The sequence below is a fragment of the Polyodon spathula genome, chromosome 1, assembly GCF_017654505.1.
Source record: "Polyodon spathula isolate WHYD16114869_AA chromosome 1, ASM1765450v1, whole genome shotgun sequence".
In the NCBI taxonomy this organism is placed as follows: domain Eukaryota; kingdom Metazoa; phylum Chordata; class Actinopteri; order Acipenseriformes; family Polyodontidae; genus Polyodon; species Polyodon spathula.
This window is the reverse complement of record NC_054534.1, coordinates 76,219,243-76,244,815: the sequence shown is the minus strand read 5'-3', so window position 1 is coordinate 76,244,815 and position 25,573 is coordinate 76,219,243. Positions and strand designations below refer to the sequence as shown.

The window sequence follows — 25,573 nt, the reverse complement described above, 5'->3', positions numbered from 1 at the left end:
TACAATATGTTCATAATCCTTTATTTGCAAATAATTGCATTTCTGCTGAATACAAAGTTAAATAGTTTTGAGAATTCCTCCTAACTGAAATCTGAAACACTGTATCATATTTCAGTTAGTAACATAATTCACAAGTGTATATATATATAATATTATATATATATATATATATATATCTTATATATATATATATTCCAATAGGCCTTTATTATTTGTTTGAATTGTCTATCATTTTAGGGTGGATTCCCAGATAAATACATTCTATGCTCAAGGTGAACCAGAATTGCTATCTTCATTCCGAGACACATGAGAACAGGAGGAAACATTTCCCACCCAAAGTCACTATGTGTCCCAAACCCATGTTCTTTTACGTTATTCATTCTTTTTTTTTATTATCTTAGTCCTTTGAAAGGGCAAAAGGCGATGCAGTCTAGTATAAAATGTATTGCTCCTAAATCCTAACAATTTGTTATTAATAATTGCCTAACATGTGTGTGTTATAACTCTAACACCTTTAACTTTAATCTTTCTTTTGTAGTTGGGGATTACCTCATTTTGGCATAATGTGAGGCATGCAGAATGCAATGTTTAAATTAAGAGCACATGTGAATCTCACTGTGTACCATAAACAAGGAGGTCTTTGGAAGCTAAATATGGATGAAATGTGTATACAGTTCACTATTTCACTATGAAAAAGCAATGGTATCTAATTGTGACAAACACTATTATTTTACACTAAATGTGTACCTGCTAGCAGTGAAGTAAAAAAACAAAATAATAACAATTGCAATGTGTCAATGTAGATATTTTTCAAGTCACTGTAGAAAATGAAAGACAATGGAAATTACTTTTGGCTGCCTTAATGAAAGAAGAAAGGAGGGTTAGAATGGTGCTGATTTCCTGTTCGTTACAACATGATTGAAAAATTGAGTTTTCTTACAAACAAAAAAGCATTTGTGAGACATGAAATAATGATTCTGCAGCCTCCAGCTCGCCTCTGATGGTTTCGAGATGAATTGGGGCCATCGTGAAACGTTTAGAACCAGACATAAGCTGTAATTTTCTGGATATTTTTTTTTTATTTGGTGGTTGAGCATTTGGCCATTCATCAGGTGCTTCCTTTGTTTGAAAGACAGGGGATTTGAAGAAGGAAAGAAGAGCTGGAGGGAGCAAGGGAAGAAAGAGAGAGAGAAAAAAGGTAAGTAAGAGAGAGTGTTAACTGGTGTAGCTGTGGAAGATTAGTGTGGGTCAAATGAAAACCATATGCATCCAAGTACCATTTTTCATACAGGCCGTCACTGTGAAAATGTATGGCCATCTTTTCTCAATTCTGAGGCAAGGAAGGCCGATAACACTCATATCTCAGAAACTAAACTTTTCACTGCAGATATACTGACCACAAATCATGTCATCCCAAGCAGAGCAAGCCTAGGGAGCTCACATCCCTTCTTTTGGAAGACAGTGAAAGATAGTGAGAGAGATGATTAAGAAACCAGTATGGTTTAATGGAGACCAGAAATGTGGCGCCAGGGAGTTCATATCAAACCATCAAGATACGACCAACACAAATAAAGAACAGGTAAAAGGTCTTAGGGATGTTACAAATCATAAAACAGGTCAACAGGTTAAAGAAAAACAACACAAATATTTGGTGTTTTTAGTTTCTTATTTCTGCTTCACTACATTGATTGTCTTTTACATTACTGCATTTTTCTTGTAATAAATGCAACTTGACATTTTAAAGCAGCCACCAAGAATAAGATCAAACTAACTATAATTATATATTAGAAAGCAGTGCCTAAGTACTTTCTTCAATCAGAAATAATAAGTCTCATAACAAAATAAATACAAGTCAAGATATATGCACCAATAAATTGTTGGACAATATTATTACATATTTTAAATCAGGACTACAATTGAAAAGGTGTTGATACACTAAACAACAACTTCCTGATATTGAAATATTCAAAACACTCTAAATCACCTGGCAACTGTGGGCCTATTTGTTCCAATCTGACCGACCAGTGTTTGGTTTACCCTTGTGAAAATAAATTTAGAAGGTCATAGCACTAAGAGTTAGAACAGAGGTTTGAAATGTAACCAAGCAGTAGTGTAAACACACTCAAACCTTATTTATAATCTGGCACAAATGTCAGATTGTATTGTATCTTCAACTTTATTTATTATGCTATGTGACAGGTTACAATAACACTGCCAGTTGCTGGTGTGATTGACACAAAGAATCTGGATTGTTACTCTTTTTTATTAACCCACTGTATTATGTACACTCTAAATCCAAGCCGTGGTTACTGTTTAATTCATATACAGTAAACATTGATAAAGTTCTCAAGATATCAAAGCTCATAAGGGAGGTTTAATAAATGTGAAATCTATTAACTTTGTTCACCTAATAAAACTGAGTTGATTAGATGCACAATGATATCTTAGTAATACATGAAAAGACAGTTGCTATGCATTTTTTAAGGCTTCAGTGCAGGGGTTATTGTAATTTTATTTTGCAATGATTATTTGCAGCATCACTGTACTGTACCTACTTCCCTGCCTGGCTCATACCAGAGATGTTTAGGTAAGCGAATGTCTGTAATAATCTGGCTTTGAGTGCCCTTGGTGCACTGTTTGACTAATGCAACTCTTTTGCTCCAGAATATAAATGATGTGTATGTTGTGTCAATCCAGGAATGAAGCAGTAGTCCAGTGTCTGTCTCCTGTCTATGTACAGGAGTGAGGGAGGAAAAGAAAAAACAAGCACCACTACATTTGTGTGGAACACCTAAATCCCATGGGATAGTTGGCAGTCTTGAATGTAAATAATCAAACTACTGTAGAGGGAAAAGTTCAAATAACTATACCGTATGTATTTATCATGGAACGGATTACATTTAAAAATATGCAAAACAGTTACACTTTATAATAATCAGATTACAAAATAATTTTCTGTTCTCCAGTAAAAACTGCCAATGTTGGTATGTTAAAGATAGGATTAAGGCTTAGAGTAACATTTACAGCTTTTGATCATCTGTAAAAAAAAAAAAAAAAATCAAAAAAAAAAAAAAAAAAAAAAAAAAAAAAAAAAAAAGTGAAGATTGTTGTTTTCAGTAAAATTCTGAAAAGACAATTCCTATATTGTTATTCAAGTAAGATGTGTGTTATGCGTTGCATCTTGTTAATTAAACAAGCTGTCTTGGATTGCAGTCAACAACCAGACGGTGGGTTTAACTGACACATCCTAATCAACATGGGGGAAGTACGCTTATTTAAATCTTCATTTCAGTCTCTGTCTCTCTTGACTTTATTTCCATTCAATCTGTCTCCACCTCCTCAGCTATTGTCACCTACTTACTGTATGTACTCTTTTCCACTGTAGGTGTGTGTGTGTGGTTGAGGAGTTTTGCTTTTCAACATTCTCTCAGGTTGACGTTGTTGGCATAAAACACCTTAAAATAAAACAAATCATCCACAAAAACACATTTTCTGCTCACAGTAGCATAAATATCTAGGAATAATGCCTCCTCTTTTTCCTTCCGTTAAGTGCACACACCTTTGGGACACTGTAAACCCTCTTTATTAATAAGTCATTATTTTGTCCATTTCAGCAGCTCTATACTGCGTTGTACTGTTTGTCCTTCATTGCTGTAACGTATTCCCTCTTATTTAGAGTTTTTGAAAAGGGGGTATCTAGAAAGAATGTCTGCTGTGTTACGAATACCCTATCGGTCATGCAGAGACGCTGGAGGCAGAAGTTCACAGTTGTAAAAACTCACATGCAAATGAAGAACTAATTTCAGGATAGGATGGTTGTTGAGGTTACCACATGCAGCAGTATTTACTGATAGATGCCTGTATCTAGAGATTTAGATAAAGCATATACAGCCTTTTGGGTTTAAGTTATCAAACTGATAAGATATTATTCAGATACGACTGAGCAAAACAGGCTAGTACACTATATATATCGACATTGACTTTCGTCCGCGCCCTCGCCTACGGTTCGGGACACATAACTCCAGTCGTGGTCATCTACCACACAATAGCCCACATCGACAGGCTTTATCGCTATATATATATATATATATATATATATATATATATATATATATATATATATATAATAATGACTCTGAGTCAGTGGGTAGAACATCATTTAGAATATTTATTTCAGTGATATGAAGTTTGTAAACCTTATAAGACAACAGGATACATTTTTATTTTTCAGTAATAGTAACATATATATTATGCTTGCCATCCCCTTTTATTTGGCAGAATACGAGTAACAAACATAACGGTGGAGATGGCAGTTTTATTTCATTGTCCATAATCTTTTTCCTAACTTTAATATTTTATTCAGTTTCATTCAGATGTCTCCATTGCTCAATTTTGGACTAAGGTTAGTGGAGGTCACAGTTTCTGATGCAGAAAAGCCTGTATGGAAATTTTCTCAGCTAGTTGCAGTACTATTAAAAAATGACAGACTGCAGAAAATTGAGTCTGCTGTTCCTATGTCTTATTTAAAGTTTCTTCAGTTAAATCTAAAAAAAAAAAAAAATGTCGTGTTGTAGCATACATACCGACCTATTGTAATCAAATTGTTAGAATAATTATTGCAGTCAATCTCTCAGCACTGGGAAAAGGGTATGTTTAAAATACATTCTGTGTCTATCACTTAGTTTGTTGAAAATAGCCTTTTAAATTGCACACATAGATAAATAAAAGACAAGAAAGTGATTCCCATTGCATTGTTCGACACAGGTGGTGGGGTGATTGGTACTGTAGAGTGTGATTTGAAATCATGCTTATGTGTTTCTGTCATACAGCTGTATATCACTTTGAGTGGGCACCAGAATATATTGGATTTTAATATACAGATTAGATTTGAACTGTAGTGCTGATATCTTTAAAGCAGCTTTTAAGAAGGATCAAATAACAACAAAAAAAAAAACCAACATATAACTGTGTGCACTTATTTAATGCTAACACTGTATACAATTCTGCAAGCCATCAGTTTTCTTTATACTTTTTTTTTGTTGTTTTGTTTTTGTTTTTTGTTTTATTTTATGATATTTTTAAAAGCCACTATAAAGATAATGACACCATAATTAAAATGAAACACTAGGTTGGGATTCAAGCTAGGTATTAATCAGTATTAATTTTTTATCCTATTTCTAACTGCAATATTTTCTTGTTTTCACCTCTCAGCTGTAACAGAAGGACACTGTGAAAGCTCAGCTCTGGGCTTCTGCAATGATAAGAGAGACTCCCCAGATTAGCTGAGCTGTCAGAGGTAACCCTCTAAAGTGCTTGCTTGTTTAGATGAAGCAGCTCATTCATTACAAGGGAGGAGAGGTGCTGGGAACCTCTGACACAGCCAGGGTGTGGGAGACCTACTTGGGGTTACGTTCCAGAAAAATAAGAAAACTAAAAAAAAAGGAGATAATAAACTGACCACTAAGATACTCATCTTTTAAAAGTTTTGAAATTAGAGATTTGCAAAGCTTTCAAAGTTTATCTTGATGGGAAATCATAACTTGATACAAATAGTTTAACCTTTGTAACAATCTGAATTTTCCCTGTATTGTGTAAATGTTAATAAAATGCTGGCACAACAGTTCCAAGATTCTGTATGCATTTAATAAATAAATGCATTTTTGAGCCAATCACAATACAATTCAATTATAACTAGGCATGTCAATATATTGGATAAAACAACTGCCATTTAAAAACATGTTGCTATGTTCTGTAGCAGATGTTTAATACTGGTCGTAATAAAAGTAATATTTTGCCCTCATATGAATAAAATTATAAGACAATTCTATAATAAAGAATATAATTTTTAGCCTGTCTGTATTATTATTACAAAAACGTACCAAACGTAAGGTGCCCTGGATAAGGGTGTCTGCTTATAATTAAAATAATAATAATAATATTAATAATAATAATAATAATAATATAATAATAATAATAATAATAATAATAATAATAATAATAATATAGTGGTTAATTTTTTTAAAGGCTAGTCTGCAGAAGCTTAAAGTTTATGTGCAACATGTACAACAAGGGAATGGTATCGTGATGGTTGCTGACCACCCAGACATTTCATATCATCCAGAAGCGTTGTAATCATTAAATACAGATACAACTACATCTTTTCTCCTAATTTGAAACAAGCAAAATATTTGTACAAAAATGGCTGCATACTAAAAATTCCATTTGAATAGCAGTTATGCATATGGTTTTCCATTTCAATTCATTATAAAAAAAGATGGCCATTTTTTTTTTTTAAAGATACAACATAAATAAAAACACAAGCTATTAAGATGTTCAAAATCCACGGAAATTCTATTTAAATGTATATGATTTTAAGGCCATTAAAATGTGTTGCCGAATTATTTCACTCTTTGAAAATGCATTATTTACAAATTTTAAAAAGAAACAGAGCTCTTAATATGAGAAGGGACCACAAGATTGTAGTCTCTGTAGGTGGGCTTGCACTACTTGGATTAGTGTACGTGTGAGGGAATTAATGATATCTTATAGGCTGTCCCTGTGACCTTGTCTGCTTTGAAACATACTTCGAGAATCTGTCATTTATTACTGGGATGTCAAATGGCATCTGGGCTTGTACACTGAAAGGCACCAAAAAGATAGCGGTGAACTTCTGATTGTCATTTAAACAGTACTGTGTAGTTGTTGTTTTTTGTAGCACTTCAATTTCAGCAACACTGTATTTAATGTAACATTTTGATATTGTTGTTAAAGATAGGCAGTGTGGTTCAGTGTGGTTCAGTCTGATATTAGCATTGAAATAGTAGTCATTTAGAGGCTTTTGTAAGAGACTGTGCATGTTATAACAGTAGAAGCATTCTCATACACTCTGTATATAAATATGGCTGATAGGAAGGCTGTATTACTCTTTCTGCATTTCCAGAACAGTGATGCCTACATGCAAAATTGACAATTTTCAAAGCTTTTTACTCAAGTAAATTAATTTTTTTTAAGTAAATTCTTTTTTCTTTTTCTGAACCTCGGAACACATATGTGAAAACAACTTAACTACACCTAAAAGGCCTTAAAAGACACAAATGACATGCGCAGAGAAAGGTGTATCATACCTTTACATGTTTTCAGGGTATTGGCACAGCAAAAGTAAATCAGCCAAAGGCACCATTCCACATTTATTTTGTAGTTCCCAACACACTTAGCTAAATAAACTGTACTAAAAGGACTATGCTGTGCAGAAAGGAGTACAGCATGAATAACATGTAAGGTATGTGCAGAACTATTTCTGTTACATTTTCAAGTTGCCTAAAATTACAGGTAGATGGATACTATTTGCAATTATTGTACTCTTAAATATGTTAAAAATGATGATGTTTCCGTAATTTCATGTTAGTTCAGTAAAATAATAAATGTAGCATAATGCATTCTGTTAATGGTAAAGGCATATTTTTTGTAAGGACTGGGAATAACCAACCTGCTTAATTGTGTTAAACTGTACTACAGTATCTACAGTTTTGATAGACCAAGGCTGGCTGAGAAATATGTCCGGGTTTGGTCTGAGTACTACTTCCTAAACGTGATCACGCATACTGATCATGATCACAATATACTAAATGAACAGATCAAGCTTATTATGATAGTTTGCAAAATCAGATGAAAACTTTCAATACAATCAGGAGAATACATAATAATTATTTACAAAATCTTGATAATCTCGTTACTTGTTAAAAACTGTAACTATACTGCTTTACTACTTGCAAATGTTATGAAATGGAAGTACAAACTGTGGTGTGAAAGCTAAGGTGCTGGCATTGCAAGCTGCATTAGAAGCATGTTTTGGGTTCAATTCCCACACTCTGTAATTCGATTTATTAATACAAAGCATGTATCTAGCTATGAATAAATATGCAATCTAAATGAGCCCATCAAAAGGGAATGTCACATCTTTTTTAGCAGGCTTGCATACCAATTTTACAGATTAATCTCAGAGCCCCTAAACAGATATTATAATAAGGCCCCAAAGTCCTTTTCTCGTCTATATATATATTGCCTGTGTTGTGATGCGTTTCACAGTGCCTTAGTCAGTCTCATGAAAGAGGAATTAGACATGGTATAGTTTGAGCCACTGATAATCCTCCACTGATTAGTGGTATTCTCATCAGTGCTCTTTGAGAAAGTAGTCCCCCTCATCATAAATTGACAAACAGCCCTTCAGTTTTGCAGTGAGATGGCTTCCCTAGCACAGCCACAGCTACATCTGCCAATCACAGGGAAGACCAAGGGTCAGCTGGCTAGAATAGATAATCCTGAATAAGATTTTAGATTATCACTTTACAACTGAGCCACTCCAGTAAGATCTCCATAAATCCTGAGGTAAACCGGGCCCTGGTTAAGAGGGAAAACAAGAAGCAATAGAGAAACACACACACAGGAGCCTATTTTGAAACAGGTGCAAAAGCAAATGTTCAGAGAGGAGTAAAATATTTTTTATAGTATAAACTAACCAGAAACTACTGAGAGCAATGAATTTACTGCTCCTGCCTGCAACTAAGTTTCTGCTTAAGAAATGAATAGTATACCATTTAAACCTGATTTATTCTATTGCACTGCATAACAATAATGCATTCTATTTTTAATTAAATACCACATAATAATAATTATAATAATAATAATAATAATAATAATATATAATAATAATAATAATAATAATAATAATAATAATAATAAATCATGTTGAGAATTAAAAAATGCAAAAATTATACTATGAATTAAAAACCTCAGAAGCTGCATTACAGGGCACTGTCACTTATAAAACCTAAAAAAAACTGAATTGTGTAATTTAAAAGGCTTACATGTATCAGCCAATACGGGTAAAGCAATCAGCTTTAATGAGATAACAGACACCATGAGCTCAAAATCCAGCGGGGGGTAAACTTGAAACAGTTTGGTAGGGAATTAAACAGGCTCTAGCTAAAAACAATTTAAAAGCTTTTTGTGCACATCCATTCTCTGTTTAGATCTCGTGTGCAGTTTTTAAAGCAGCACACGTCATAGTACACATGTCATTTTCATTTTCTTTTTTCTTTAAATTGTATTTATCTGGTAGAATACCTACTGTAAGTTAAAATAAGTCTGCATACCTTACTTTCAGGTACATTAATTAGGCACATATGCTAGGCCATTTCACCACGGCACTATCTGTGCGGTCAAAGCATGTCGCTGGCTGCAAACTATGTCAGTCATTAGAGAGAACAATTAATTACATTACTGGAAAGTCCAAGGTGTGTGGACCATTTCACACCAGGTGAATTGACCAAGAAAGTGCAATGTTACCTGTAAGACAAACAAATAGAGATTTCATTAGGGGCCATCCCAAATTATCGAACTTTTTTGAAAAAGTACAAAGCGTTCACGAAGGGCAGTGTATGCTTTTTGATACATTTTTTTTTTATATAGCTTGAAATATTCATATGCCTTCCTGAAAAAGAACTGTAACCACCAGAAATGTAATTTTTGTGTTCATAATATTTTACTTTTGGTTGAGAAAAAAGATCCTCTAATGTTATCACATGTTCCCTTTCCAGAGCATGAGAAAGTAGTGGTGCAGTGTTATTTTCAGGTGTGAAGTCATTTATCATATGTAATACGCTGGGTCTTGACAATGTGTTTATTGTGCAACTTTGCAGTGCGACTTCTCATTTTGTCTTGTTTGTCATCAATTGTTTTTTTTTTCTTTTAGGAGAAATTGGTTGTCTGTTTCCAGTTTAGCTTGCAAAAAAATAATGTATAATTAACTTTAGCATTTGCTTAAAAAAATTCCTACAAACCTTATAACTGTAGCAATTGATTGCATTTGTACACAAATCTGACAGCATACCACTTTCTGATATTACACAGGTAAAGTTTTGGTACGCGTACCATATTCTGACAACATACCACTTTCTGGCCCTACACTGGTATATAAGACACTGGAGCATCAGCCAGCTCTGGAATTTCTCATATGTTTACATCTTTACTTTGAATGACAAATGGTACAGAAAACCACACAATTCATTGTTAAATGTCAGAAAAATACAATACATATAATATGTCTAAAATCTGTTTCTGATACAGTACACTGTACCATAAAGAAAAAGCTTATTTTAAATAAAAATGAATACAGCTAGAATGAAAAATCCAGGCTGACACATAATACTACTTGGTTTCGTTGTCAAATATGAAAACGAGACATATTTCTTGCAATGTATCTGTAGTTACTGATATACAATTTCTTGAACTAACATTCGACACAAATATGTTAGGGTTAGGGTTAAGGTCAGACCCTAACTTGATATAGCTTTATGGATTTTTTTTTTTTTAGCTAACTAAAACCCTTTTAAATGGGATTGACAATGATATTCTCAGAATATCTCTTCAGGGTATCATATGTTACTAGAATAGGGTTATATATGTGGGGGATCAAAATTAGTCAGTAAAAAGAAGCACATGACGTGTTTATGGTGATGCTTTGACCAAGTTGTCTCTTCACTAGACTTTCCCATATGTTCGACATGAAATAAACAATATGGAACCAAATGCTATTTGAGTTATAGGAGTAACAGAAGAGTAAAATCTACTGTGGTTACACATAAAATGAAGCAAACAGTTTCTAGAATTAAATGGGCATGGAATATATAACACCCACTTGCACAGAGGGGGCTAGAGTACACAGGGTTATATCTTTAATATCTAGTCCGACTAGGTCACTTCAGTGCGATAAAGCAAGGAACAATAATCGATCAGGTTCTTTTTATTCGGATACAGAGTTTAAAATGTGGGAAACAATGCCACTAAGAAATAGCCGAGCCAAAAGATACATATAAAAGCAATGAAAAAGTTTTTTTTTTATTTATTTTTTTATTGGACAGCGTGGTTAAAAGGAGCAATACATTGTTAAAATATATAAGTGGTCAATTACAGACTTTCTATAATTAAGATTGATCAAAACAATCATTTTTAACACCGCAATGTAAACTGCAATATTGCAACTTTAGAAAAAAAAAAAGTGCTTAGTTCATTAGGAAAGGTATGTTTTGTTTAACCAGTCTTTCGGATGAGACGTTGTCATAAGTGACTCTGCAGCTAATGCATAGTTCACACACCCTAGTCTCGTATCTTGTAAAGTGCTTTGTGATGGTGGTCCACTGTGAAAGGCACTATATAAAAAAATAAAGATCCGTATTACTATTAAATGCTAAAATAAAACAAACCATTATAAAACACAAAACATTTGTCTATGCAAGGGAGGGAATATCAGAGTGAGGGAAAATATCTGTGTAACAAGCAATCTCTATTTTCCATACCATAGGGTCTAATCGGCTACCGAGAAGCTAAAATTCTTAATTCACACATGCTCATTGTTCAAACCGGAATGCTGTACACCAGCCAAATGTTTATCATCAGGAAAATCCATGTACAGGCTTCATTTCACTTCTCTCTGTTGCTCTCCATTTTAAACCCTACATGTGTTCCCACTCCTGCACAAACAAAACCAAACGTAAGGCAGACACACAGACACAAATCCCCAGGATAACCACCCCTGTTTGCAAGAGACATGTGCTATTTGTATTCAGGTGTGTAAAACTATAATTTTTTCAGTCAGTCAGTACCCAATATGGCATTACAAGTTAACTGGATGGAGAAGCTACTAGAAAGTGATACATCAATTATCAAGTGTTCATCAATAATATAAAAAATGTGCACTAATCAAAGTGTAAAATTATAAAAAATAAAATATACAACTTACAAATAAATATGTGAAAAGATAACAGGGGCATTATTGACCCTGTTAGAAATGTATAATGTTTATTTGTGTTACATCTGTTATACAGTCAGACCTGTATTAAGAGACCACTCAAGGGACAGTCTAATAGTGCTTAACACAGTTGTTAGGAAAGTCTTAAGCCGCTACATCCTAATTATAAGGACATTCTGTTAAATTAGCGGGAAAGAAAAACTCGACGTGAAACTGACACATTGGAAGCTATCTAGTTCCCAGGCAAGTGCGAGAATGAAATGCAAGTTAAAGTAACCTCTGGGGGAAGTGATTAATGTCATTGCTTGCTGTTGTGTTTGAATAATGAATCACAAGTCAATAAGGACATTGAGATAAAAAGAAGCAACTTTGTTAAGTAATTAAATTTAATTAAGGTATTGAATCGGCTCAAAACACGGTCACGTGAACAAAAATAAAAACCTAAAACTTCAAGCCTTAGTTCTTTCTTTCAAAATGCTTTATCTGCTGAAAAATTCGGCACTATTTTTCAGCAGATAAAGCATTTTGAAAGAAAGAACTAAGGCTTGAAGTTTTAGGTTTTTATTTTTGTTCACGTGACCGTGTTTTGAGCCGATTCTGGCACTTACTGTCTTTGTAAGTTTAATAATTTTAATTCTGTCATCTGGGAAGGTCCTTTTGTTTCTCCACGTTTTCTCTCTTCTTTATAAGAGAGCACTGTTGTTTTATTGATTATGGATAAAGGCCGCTAAAATTGTCACCGTATTCCTTTGATGTACCATTTAAAACCATATTTTTAATATAACAATAGCCCTGTGTAAGGATGCTTAATACAGGTTTGAGTCCGTTTCTGGGTAAGAGAATTGTGGTCGCTGGTCGCGTTAGACAGCTGGTTGCTTAATACATTCAATAAAAGCACAGATATCATTGGGAGGAATTTAAAGTGGTCACTTAGACTAGGTGGTCGCTAAGTAAAGGTGGTAGCATGAGCAGGTTTGTCTGTATTTGTCTTGCCAATTCAACAGAAATGTATCTTTTGTATTTCTTTCGATCTGCACAAACATTCAAATGCCTTGATAAATTTGTTGCAATTATAACTGTTAAACCTGGAGTCACACACACACACACACACACACAACCACACACAAAAACAAAACAAAAAAACAATTGATTGATTAATTTATTTTAAAAAAAGAGTGTTCTGTGGCAGCTCTGAATAGTTGTAATGGCCTGCTTATGAAAGGTAAACATGCAGAACAAAGTCATCCCTGAAGATATGAGGGGTACTGATGATGAAGGTCAACTCTAGGACACTCAGATGTACAAGGAGAGAGAGCAGAAACATTAAAGCCTGCATTTCTTTTTCTCTAGATGGCAGTATTAACCTAACAGTACACAAGGCAGCAGCTCACTTGTAAAATGAAAACATTATGTAAAAATACAGAAGTAAGCCATTTCCTGCATCTTTTTCATTACCAAATACTTCATCTAACCCCAGAGGGAGGAACAAATTAAAGTAATAATAATAAAATTAATGATAACGATAGCAATATATTCAGGAGGTTTAAAAGGAAATGACACATGGCTGAATCCAGCATCAGGGAGGAAGCCTTTATGAACCACAGTACAATATATGACAAGTTCAAACTCCTTGCCCAAGGTAACAGTGATTCAGCTCAAGCTGAGACCAAGGTCATACAGCGAGTCATCTCAGTGTCCTTTAAGCTTTTAAAGGCTTAAAAAATATATATATTTGCATTAGCAGACATTTCTTGGTGTTTTCCTACCCACAGTTATGATAAAGCTCAATGTTTTTATGTGTTGAGCTTCATAGCCAATGTGAAATTATACTGGTCTGACTAAGGGCAACTTGATTGTCCTTAGGACAGGACCCAGTAGTTTGTAGCCAAAGCAAGGCAATATATTACAATTACTGTTTATAAAATAATCTTTATTCAGATTTTAGACATAACTATCAAACAGAATCTTAAAAAAAGATGGATGGTTATTGTCACAATAACTAGCCTGAGCAAAAACAACAGCTGAAATATAACAGTGAACAGTCATAAATATTTAAATTGAATAAACTTCACTTCATTAGTAGAAAAAAGACTTGGCACAATATATGGTCTTTCTTTTTTAAGGGCCTGTCTGTTGAGCCAGAGGAGAGAAGTGTTAGTCTGTACTGTCCAATGCAAAATAGGTCCTTTTGTGATCTGGAGGGAAGAATGATATGCGAATAAGTAAGAGAATCTATGGCAGTACGTGAAGTCTCAGATGGCCACTAGAAAGTCAACAAACATCAAATGCAGCATCAGGAATGTATTGAAATTCCACTAAATGTACTGGCTTGTCTAGTAGCATTAAAACTGACCCAACCTGAAGGGGTCATCAAGTTCATATAATGTTATATGACCTCCCTTTCTGTCTTATACCAAACAGCATAGTATACAAATTATTTATGTCCACATTTAAAGGCCATGTGTGGTCTTGCTTACTACTGTTTTGCTATGCTTTCGAATAGTACTGTTCAGGTTTACAGACATATATGCATGCATACATACAGTGCTCCCCCTTCAGAAGGCTGTGGTCGGGAGACGTAGTTAAGAGACCGTTTGTGCTTTGTTAAATAATAGTAAATACAAGATTTAAACAAACACAAAATTACACAAACAAAAAGGCGTGTTGGCCAAACAAATAAACAATAAACTGACAACAAACAAATATCGTGCTGGTTTTGAGCCAACACATATAGCGATTGTTTCTTTCAAATTACTGTATTTAATTTACCTCCTAACTCCTGTTCTCTACTAGTAGACACTCTCTCCATGAGCTCAGAAAGCTGGAGGCTTTTATATTACTAACTAGTAATTATCTTATTGCTCCTCTGCTATAGCCTGTACAAGTTTAATAAGGATGCATAACTGTCAGCTATTTAACTGATCAGTCACGCATTCTCACAAGGTTTTTGCAATATAAACAATAACATGACGGAGGACTTCTTGCACGTCTGGCCAAAAAATACATGAAATACAAAATAAAGGCTTTCGTTGTCTTATAAACATATAAATTATTATTGTGATGACATTATGGGGCAAATGGGAGCCAGGACCGTATCACATTACAACCTGTTCCTCAGTATAAAGGGCTGGCTTATAAAGGGGTGCACATGTACATCCATACAGCAGTTTAGAGTGTCTTAGAGTACAGGGAGATGATAACAAAAAATGTATGTAGAGGATATATAATATATATATATATATAGTATAAATAGTAGATCATATATATATATAATAATATAATAATATATATATATATATATAGATATATATGGGCTACTGCTTTTTTTGTTAAAAAAACGGTCTGGCCTGTTGAGTCCTGCCCTTGACCTTCAATGTAAAAGTGTAGATATGGTTCACTGTACAAGCACAATGTCAACGTACCAAGAAATAAGATCGGTTGAGGCAGTCTGCTATATTTTTCTGTGAAAGGCTCATCAGTTGAGTTGTAACAATAAACATGGAGGGGGTGACTGAGAATCTTTCAAGATATACAGTACGAAGAGGTTGCTGTCACTTCATTTGGTTCTCTTAAGGAACTGTCAAGTTAATTTAAATAGTTTTGCTTAGAAAAGAGAACTTATGGTAATATTCCCTCTAGAATAGTCTTTCCTGGTGAAGCAGTTAGAGAATAGTGGCTCTACATCTCCCAAACAGTTTTTAAATTAATATACTGGTAGAGGAAACATCTATCAACTGGTCTTTTATAAAGCAGTACTGACAGTTTTATTTTCAGCAAAATAATATAACAAGTCTCTAGTCTATTCTGAGTATTTATAATTGATCAATGATTCTGCTTGCATTTTATGTAGGATGCACGGCACCCTCAACTCCATGTTTTAATTAAGCATTAATTTTCAACAAACTGATCATTACATACACTAGATACAGGCTGCGGCAAAAAATTACAAAAAATACAAGGTTTTTTTTGTGGATAGGAAAGCTACTGCAAAGTAACATCCCAGCAGACCCACATGTCAGCCTATTGTTCTAGTCTGCCAATTCCTCCAATTGTTTTTGAAAAGAGAAAATACTGCAGTATATTACATGTCCCAAATATGTAAGGATGGTTCTATTCCTCATGCCTGTAATCTGAGTGAGGTTACAAAATAGAGAGCATATAAACCATGTGCTCTTTCCTTGGTTTGGGTGAGCAATTCTGAAAATTATGTCAAAATCTCTGATGGTGCCTGTGGAAGGGTGGTGGGTAATTCACTGACACAGGAGACAGACAGGTGGACTTGGCAACACCGCAGAGGTGCCCAGTTTTATTTTGGGGTGCTCTTTTTCTTTTAGCCCACAGAGGGCGCTGTTGGTCTGTGGTCTGCTTACCAACGATGGTAAACAGAACCACGGGAATACCCAGCAATGGTACACAATACCGACACACTTGCAGGTGCTTCAAAACAATAATTCAAAACAGAAGGCACAAAGAAACAGGGAAAATAAAACAGTAACAAAACTACAAAGAAAAGGTGTTGCACTTGACAGCTATATCCCGGTCACCGCTATCCGTGCGACCCGGATCACATACCTACACTGCTGGCTAACTAGCCTGCTTAGTTATTTTTTTCCGCGGTCTGCCCAAGGGTTCCCCGCACTCACTGTCTCGGTGTGAAACGTTTAGTTTCCTTTTCTCTTCCAACTGGTTCTAGGTCCCGGACCAGCGCTTCCGCACTCTCGGCGCATCTACAAGGGCAGACCTGAGGAAACAGCAGAGCGTTAACTTATAGGGCTAACAATCTCCCCAAGACTCACCTCTCAGCCATTCAGAGAGGGGGAAAGTCCACACACCCACTTTCCCACCTCCCCGTGTCACTGCCATGACTCACAAGCGGTTGCTGGATGACTGCCGCCCTCCTCCTGCAGCACTGTGAACACACCACAGATTCAGCACAGTTCTCCCCCTGCTACAGAACCTCACACAGTTTTTTGTCAAGTACATGTGTCACATATCTTCACCACAGTATATTGTTTGATCCCCCACATGGATCCGAAGTTAGTGTAGATGCCTTGGGCGATGATATACTTTCCTTCTTCTTAGGATCAATGGTGGCGAACTATTAAGAAAAAAAAAAATTCTACAGTATCTGATCCCAAGTTTGCTGTCTTTGTGTCACCTCTGTAAATAGGTGCAGGACCGTTATAATCATCTTGAGCGGTCAAGTTCCAATAGAGCATCTGAACCTGCTTCAATGAAGATTTGGCATGAATAGATTTCTCTCTGGGAAACTATTGGATGTTATAATTGAGGACATGTGTTGTGTGGCACAAATAGTTCTTGAATACATTTTGAAAATAGCTTTTTTGTTAGGAAATCATATAAAAAAATGATGAAAGACTATGTGAACAAATCAGAGCCTTTGGCAAAAGACATTATTACTGACATCCAGTGTTTTCACAGTAAACTAATTTCACAGTAAAACTAATTACAGGTAAAATATTGACTCACAGAGGGGAAAAAGGAAGTGCTGCAGACAATGGGTTTCACAGCAAACTGTAAAGTTTCATTTTATTTTCATTTAAGCTTTATTTTACCGGATAAGAAGATGGAGAACAAATTCTCATTTACAACGACGATCTGGTTAAGAAGCAAACAACACAGCAGCACAAAGCATAATACAACATATAATAAATAAATAAGTAAATAACACATTAAAAATACATACACATGCATCAGACAATAGTGAATTCAGATTCCGATTAAAAACACCCTCTCTAACGAAGCTATAGTTTTAATTTGATTTGAAATTAATTCCAGTCAATAGCAGCCACAAACTGAAATGAATTATGGCCAAAACAATGGACACTCTGGGAACAACCAATCTAATAAATGAATTTGATCTTAAATTGTAAACTGAATGCCACAGTGGCCTTTTAACCAAATGGGCACAAAGCAATTAGATTCCTTAAAATGAATCCCTGCAGTATAAATGAGTTGGCTAACAACCACTTGTGGGGTCTCTAGGATAAATTTTCTACATGGAAATCCTACTGAGGGTGACCTGTTAAACAAGCATCGGGCTTTTCATGTTGACATGCTCTCACTGTTATTTACTCATCTTATGAAAATGACTTAATCTCAGAACAGAGAAAGACGTATCCTTATGGGTGAAAAACTTGTTGTAATGTTTTATGCAAACTGTTTTTGTGGAATTTAAGAAATTTCGTTCCGTTGTTTAAACCTAGGATGGAGATTAGTTCCAAAAAATGAATGTTGACTATTTCTGTCTGGTTAAAGACAAATGACCAGAACAATTGTTTAATTAAGTTTATGTGTACGGCATTTGTCTGATGGTAGCCTAGAATAAGATCATTTAAAAGTAGGCTTAAATTGGGTTGTAATTTCTCTACTTTAAGAATATGTATATAATACAGTAAATAATACTCAAATATGTTACTTTACAACCCTCGCCCCCAGAAAAAGTTCACTTTTTTAACAATTCAAATTTCCTCGGCCATTGTCTGTTACATTTACATACATTTTATATAATATATATATTATATATATATATATATATATTATATATATATATATATATATATATATATATATATTTTGTGTAACGCAATTTCTACCAAAACTATCTTACAACAATTTAGAAGGTGGTGATATTTTGACAACATGACATGAAATTCTTATACCACACATAGCAAAACATGAGAAAGCAATATATTTTTGCTTCTGCTTTGTTTAAATTTAACCCAATGCAGCATTCATAGCACCTTCATAACAACTACACAACACTGTATATCTATTGTGGCAGAGTAGGGGGAAGAGAAAAATGTAGTCCAGGGGTTAGTGCGAGACTACACCCCCAGAATGCCATAGGGTTGGAGTTGAGCCAGAAGTGGAATCAGTTAGCTCAGGTAACAAATGTTTGTTAAGCTGTTTGTGTGAAGACCTGTGTGGTTGAACATAAAAAGAAGGTACTGTGTGAAACAAGCAGGTTTTGTTAGCGGTAAACGGCTTACCCGTCCAGTTCAATAAGTTTAGAAATTGCAAAGTTTAGTTAGCACTCCTAGGTGGAGTTAGGCTTTTGGTTTTGTTCCAGTGTTTTGTTCTATTTGATTTGTATTTGTTAATAAAACTGCGCAGAAAACCATTACAACTGCAGTTCTTGTGTCTGGCCAACTATTTTTAAGGGCGCAAACCAGCTTTAGCCGGAGCTTTGTTACATATAGTGGCATTTGAATCTAAAATATCTATGAATACTTCAACTTTGTTACAGTGCCCAGACTGGTGCATGCCACTGGAGGGCTTGCTGTAGATAACAAGACAGTATTGTACATACCTATGTGAACTCACAATGCAGTCATGCAGGTTTAATCTACAGGTCTTTACTATCTTATAAGGCTATACTTCACAGAGCAGCCTGCAAATACATCCTGAGTATTGTGATAACTTACAGTATCCTGATTTCCTGAACTTGCCATGTGCTAAGATGAACTAAGAAGGTTCTTCAAGTCCTTGGGACAACTGCATTCTGCAAAATAAGGTGTATTCATTAGTAATGTTGTCACCTTTAAACGTGCAATGTTACAAAAAAAGTTTAAAAAACCTGCAAACTGTGAACTAACAACAAGCTTCATTTATTGCATTTGTTTTTTGTATTATTTTGTATTTGAATCAAGCATTCCAGTAGATAATTAAACAGCCGACTCTTGTGTATACATACCTCTGGTGCCAGCATTGGTATACAAGCGCCTGTTAAAGTAGTTGTAACTAAGAAAGTACTTCCTAAATCTTATTTCGTTGTGCACTTTCATTCACTATATGGGTCTCAAATATGCAGTTATTTTTTTTTTGTTTGTTTTAACCATGACATTTACTGTTTGTTTGCCTTGCCTTCCAGAAAGTATCTTACTGCTATATTTACTAGGTCATTTCACCACATAGCATGGTCTTTGGGTTCAAACTATCTTACTGGCTTCAAAGTATGTCGGTCATTTGGGGATGCAACTAGTTAGTATCAGACAGGAAGGAAGGTCCTAAAGAGGTGGGACAATTTGCCCTCCCCCTTAGACGAACCCAAAAAACAGGTGAAGGCTGGGAAGGAGGAGGAAACTGATTTGAAATCCTTCCTTTATGATCATTGGACAGTAATCATAGTACTAGTGATAAGGTACTGCTATTTCAATTGACAGTTGTCTGGTTATGGACACTTAAATAGCTTGATTTGATTGACAGATTAAAAGTGAGGTCCCTGCCTGAACCACCCCTTTGCTTCATTAAACAAAAGAGAAATGGTCTTTTCTTCCACATTGTATATACTGGCATCATCTAACAGAAAAAAAGCTGGTACATTATTTGTAACATTGGATGTTTGATACACAGGGTTGCTGGGTAACTTTGTTAATAGATTTTTAAGGAAATAATATTAAAGATATCAGAAAGAACATATACTTTTAAACATAAAAGAAACAGCTTTGGCTCAAATGACTGTCTCCAGTGTGTTGTGTGTGTTGTTTTTTTAAAAATGTTTTTAACATTGATAGGATACGCTATACCTAACGTATATAGCAATAATGATTTTAATTAAGTTGTGTCCCAGTGATATTCCACTACAAGTGATATTCTGCTTAAAATGCCTCCTCTTATCTGTTACTGTTTGTAAGACTCTTATAATAAGAAAGCTAGTGGTGCATATCGTCAGGTATTTAGTAAAACAGAGGCTGAACTCTGTGGTACTATCCCAGGGGGGCTCTGCAGTGCTCTTTCAGGGTAATTCTTGGAATTTATAATGGGGAGATGGGTGTACCTTATTTGATACATTAGGGAGGCATTTGTCCACTTTAATTACCCTTGCTAGCAGATTAATGGCACCTCCATCTTTACAACACTAGTCTGTTCAGAATGGTAAATTGAGTTAGTGCAAATGTATATATACATGTATCACAACTAATGCAAACAGAAAACAGATTACTAAAGTACACTTAATTGGTTTTATTTCATATTGATTAAATATTATAGTAGATCATAATGTCTTGGTTAATGTTAACAGTGTTGTTAGAGGACAAATGTTTCAAGAAGACATCAAGAAACTGCTGTCCCTGCTGTCTTGATGTTGCAGTGTGTTTATCTTATACAACTGTAACCGAGAGCTGAAAGATGCATGTCTTTTCACCTGTACTTCAGCAATAATTACTACAGAAAATAAACACTAACGATATTGGTCTCTCTGGAAATTACAAAATAAGTGAATCAAATTGTTTTTGTTTTTTTTTAACAATCTTAGTCTTATGGTAAGAATGCCAACTATACTAAAAAGCTTGTGTATTTTATACTTCAGACCTTTTGAAATGTTATTTAGGAGGGAGGGTCTTATGGACAGCAGGAAGAAGTAGCCTACTCATTCATTCACAAAGTACAAACCCAACTGTACTTACATGGGCTTTCTTTATGAGAAACGATACAAACAACCATGGGATGTTTATGTTCACTGGAATGGAATTTTAAAAGTGTTATTTGGCATAACAGAATACTTTATGCTCAGTTTTATCGCCCAGCATGCGTTTTTGGTCAGACAAGGGCAAGCTGCTACAAACTAATGAGATTATTAAGCATGACTTGAAGTGTATCAGGTATCACTATATAAGTTTATACAGTTAATATTTATGGTCATTTTGCACTTTACCAAGTTTTTTCCGTGCTTTAAAAAAAATTTACTTTTTTTTTTTTTTTTTTTTTTTTTTAAAACATGAATTTCAGTAATTATCCACCATTTACAGTGTGTTTGCCTGTGCTTTACCATGAGATGTTTACCATTTAATACAGCAATAGTTTTATATTTGTCTACAACTGCAGTAAAAGGTATTTTTCACCTCTTCTCAAGTGACGCCTTTCTACAATAATTTAAACCTGCCTCTCGTGTGACCCAGTGTCTCCAGGCACCCTGGTGAAGTGTGCTTTTATGCTGTAGTGTTGCCAGTAATTCACCTCTCTTGATGTGTATCTAAGAAAGCAATAAAAAACAGTTTCTTATTGTGTTTTGGGGCTCAGCTTAGTGATTTATTGCCGCTAAACACAAACGCTGTCAGTTTGTGTACAACTAACTAGCCTGATTAATCTCCATGTCAGATCGCCTTGATAACGACGCTAACCTGGGATTAAAAGCTTAGCACTAACATACTAAATAGAAAGCCGCAACATGCAATACGTCATGACAGTCATGAGGAGGACCTTTCAAACTGTGCCTCTGTCTGATGTGTATATCAATAAGTGTTCTTCACCAAAACCATGATTGAATGCAAATCAAAGTATCATTTGTTTCTTTTTTATTTTTTTGTAAAGAACTGAAACTGTAAATTTCACATTAACCTATGAGTTTGGCAGCATGAAAATCTTCAGATTTTACAGTACAGATGTATACAACATATTTATTACAAAGAGTAACTTTGCACAATTTTTTAAGTACAATTTACTAAAGTAGAAATAATAATGAAATAGACTGTTAAGGATGAAATGGTGTAAACTGCACTGGAGCAAGCACTTTGTTCATCTTGGTAGTTTTTTTTTTTTTTATAGTTATATCTTTCCATTGTACTTACCAGAAGATTGTTGTTTATCTCGAGATTATTATAAGTGTCTTACTATATTTTTATATTGAGTATTAACATTCACAGTGTTTAGTTCCTCAGACAAAAGTTGAATATTTTTCTTTATGTAGATTTTCTCAGGCTATGTGTACCTATGAAGGGAAATGTTACAGTTCTATCAAATCGATAAAGATTGCTATATGCTCCATTGACAGAGGAAGGAAATGTACAGCTTTCTTTGTCACAAGGACTCATAGCCAAAGGCCACCACCTTCCTCTCTAAATTCAGAGCATCACAAGTATTACTGACAATAAATCTAATTTCTTCAACCTGTACAACACAATACTTGTTAACACATTAAATATGTTAGTTTAAATTGTGCTGACAAGGAGTTTGCTGCTCGGCTCAAAGAATGTGAATGGTCAGCTTTCAAGCAGTCAGAGCAGACAGTGACAGGGGTGGGGAGGCGAGTGATTCATTCGTGATCTAGCCTAAGCCCCTCACTGCACAACAGCTACCATAGAGCAATGTGTATTCAAGATTTAACCTATTCATACCTACACCACAAGAAAACACCATGCCACTGACTATACTACAGTATATTACAATAAATCATACATATTGATTATTATCCCCTCCAGACAATGCCGCTGCTCCACATTTATAGTTTATGCCTACAGTATGCCTATATATATATATATATATATATATATATATATATATATATTTTTAGTATTTTTATACTATGCATTTTTATACTTTTCTTTCTGGTAAGAGCGTGTGCTCCCTTCCAAAGTATCCCTTTCTTAAAAAAAGGTAATAACTATCCACAACCAAAATTAAACATTAATGACAGAATAATCATCTAACATAAGTACTTTGTCCCACTCATATAAAAACAAATGCAATAGTTATTTATAGTAAAGCTCCTATGTGTGTGTGTGTGTGTGTGTGTGTGTGTGTGTGTGTGTGTGTGTTATATATGTATAGTAATATATATATATCTATATATATATATATATATATATATATTCTATATTGTAGATATAATTCTACTGTATGTCAAGTCCACAGATTTATGAACATGATCATTTTAATCTTTGGCGACAGCACAATTATTATTTTTTTTTTTTTCCGAAACATTGCAAAAAGATTTGTAATCTGGGGCAGTCTGACCAACTTTCACTAAATATGGGTCAGTTTCCTAAGAACCGCAGTCCACAGCAGCGTGAAAATAAAAAAAAAAAAAAACTCAAATTAGCAAAAATAAATAATGATTATTGATTGTTTCAATTGGTAATTGATCACCATAATCATAAAAGCTGCATTTTTCAAACAAAGCCATTTAATATATTGAAATGCAACCTTTGACACTTAATGGATATCAGTAAGTCAGATTTACTAATAAAAAGAGACTACACAAAATATGTATGATACACTTTGTAATTAATAGTGACATGTTCCACCTACAGAGACTTTTATGTGCCGTTTTTCTGCAGGGGTATGGTGTACATAAGCTGCTTAAGCCATGTTTAGTACTGTACTAGAAACTACTTTCAAGACGTTAGCTTGTATGAATATCTATCAAAATGATTAAAAATAGACAAACCATACATTCCACAAGACAGAAGAAATGAGCCACTCCAACCATTCTTCAGACAGAAACATAACTTCTATAGGTAAAAAAGGAGTGTTAAACTGAATTGTTTCAAACATGCCTTTTCATCGCTTGTTAACCATGTGTCATATCAGTAATAATAACATAAAACAGCCCCAAATCTGTGTTCCCAAAAAAAAAAAAAAAAGAAAAGGATTCAGGGGGGAAAAACAGTGTGAAAGTAATGGACAAGTGTTTATAAATTACTGATTTTTCCTGTCATTTTTTGGTGAGAAATGAAAGGTTTCCACAGCAGCTTTCTCCTCAAACAGATTGCAATTTATTTCTCTGCAGTTTGTCCATCAGGCCTGGCTCTGACAACATAATCCAAAACTAATCCACCATGTTCAGTTTTTCTTGTTGGCTCTCATGCAAACCGCTCAGGCAAATCCTGCTACCTGTCAGCCCTCCTGTGTGTGCCAGACAGCCTGCCAGGTTACCCTCCTGAGGAAACAGAGAAAGACCTACAGACTTAACCCCTGCTTCCCTTCAAATAATCCACTGTAAACACTCAGAGCCTTAACAGGCTAACTGTGCTAATCAGGTCTGGATCTCTTAAAATCTGTATCATACACAGCCCCTAAGAACTAGAGATGCGAGTATCACTGCCACTGACTGATAGGCACAACTGCAAATAGTAGACATCTTGGAATTAGTGAAAAGAGAGGATGCACTGACAGCTTCTAATCCCTTCTAAAGAACGCATGTTGGCATAGCTTTGCATGCAAACAACTCCTGTCCAGGGTAAGGTAACTAAAGTGAGCAACTTTTAGAGCATATTTTTAGGGGAAAAAACGACATTTTATAATGTTGTACAATAATAATAATAATAATAATAATAATAATAATAATAATAATAATAATAATAATAATACAATCCTGCATAGTATTCAACACATTGTTTTTTATGTAGCTTAATATTTTCAAACAACATGTTTATGCAAGTTTGTTGCACAAATATTATTATGTTACAATATATATATATATATATATATATATATATATATATATATATATATATATATATATATATATATATATATATTTTAAGAAAGGTATTGATAAATGATCTAATTTAAAAGTTTGAGTCTATGAACACTCACCCCTTTCTTCCTGTGAGGTGCCTTCTCTTCATTGTAATTCAAAGCATGTCATCCTCTGTGCTGTTATAGCATCAAAAACCCAGTGGTGTGAGCTCTGCATGCTAAAGCATGGTTAGGAAATTACAAAGCTCTGCATGTGAGAAACGTAATAAAACATTGCTCCACTCATTTCATGTTTGAAGTCATGATGTCCAGGTTAGAATCTGCAGTGGGGGATGATAGTGATTCTATTTGGGAGGGCTTCTTAAACTCACAAGCACAACAGGAAGGGATGGACTGTGATGACTTCTGATAAGAACATTTATTTTAGACTGTTGAGAGCAGAATACACTTTTGAAAAAGATATTCATGAGATAATCAGGTGTTGGCAAAACTAAAGGGATGTTTGCTGTTTGAGCTGCATGTTTCATTGCAATTAAAAGCTTGTGT

The 25,573-nt window shown here is 34.6% G+C and overlaps 1 long non-coding RNA gene across 1 annotated transcript; it reads right to left on the bottom strand.

The window, feature by feature from the left end:
- Window positions 1–206: 206 nt before the first annotated feature.
- On the bottom strand, window positions 207–25,286 carry LOC121299560. Its single transcript, XR_005947432.1, has 4 exons — window positions 25,145–25,286; window positions 19,255–19,331; window positions 16,450–16,547; window positions 207–1,160 (listed from the first exon to the last, which is right to left on the bottom strand). It is a non-coding gene; the product is annotated as an uncharacterized LOC121299560 (long non-coding RNA).
- Window positions 25,287–25,573: the final 287 nt, after the last annotated feature.